We start from the raw sequence: 713 nt of genomic DNA, 5'->3' as shown, positions 1-713 counted from the left end.
TGGTATTTTTGAATTTTAGTCTGTACTGTTTGTCCTGTTCGGGTCCGAACTCTGCTGGTTTAAAGGTGGTCCAGAGTCCGTGTGGGATGAGTTGGTTACGGAGGCAGGCACTGAGGAAGCAAATGTGGCTATGGTAGCGAGTTTGTGTCACAATCAGTGTGACTGGTGCTGCCAATTCCAATACTGGACTGGTTTGATGACTAGTGTTGCCGCAGGCAAAGCCGACTGCACCTGGTTTTTCCAGGCATTCTCCCATCGCAGTACTAACCAGGCCTGAATTTGCTTACCTTCTGAGATCAGACAAGATCAGGTGTTTTCAGACTAGCACGGCTGTAGGCTGAGTCCCTCGCTTTCCAGCCTCCTGATTTCTGCCTCGAGAGTCATAGAGTCATAGAGATGTAAAGCATGGAAACTGACCCTTCAGTCCAACTCGTCCATGCTGACCAGATATCCCAACCCAATCTAATCCCACCTGCCAGCATCCGGCCCATATCCCTCCAAACCCTTCCTATTCATATATCCATCCAAATGCCTTTTAAATGTTGCAATTGCACTAGCGCCACCACTTTCTCTGGCAGCTCATACACGTACCACTCTCTGTGTAAAAAAGTTACCTCTTAGGTCCCTTTTATATAGAACATAGAACATAGAACATAGAAGAATACAGCGCAGTACAGGCCCTTTGGCCCTCGATGTTGCGCCGATCCAAGCCC

The 713-nt window shown here is 48.2% G+C and overlaps 1 pseudogene; it reads right to left on the bottom strand.

Annotated features, from left to right (window-relative positions):
* Nucleotides 1–219: 219 nt before the first annotated feature.
* LOC122540063 lies at nucleotides 220–338 on the bottom strand (annotated as a pseudogene).
* Nucleotides 339–713: the final 375 nt, after the last annotated feature.

This window comes from Chiloscyllium plagiosum, chromosome 33 (assembly GCF_004010195.1).
Source record: "Chiloscyllium plagiosum isolate BGI_BamShark_2017 chromosome 33, ASM401019v2, whole genome shotgun sequence".
Classification (NCBI taxonomy): Eukaryota; Metazoa; Chordata; class Chondrichthyes; order Orectolobiformes; family Hemiscylliidae; genus Chiloscyllium; species Chiloscyllium plagiosum.
Note: the sequence above shows the minus strand (reverse complement) of the source record. Positions and strands in the feature narration are given on the sequence as shown.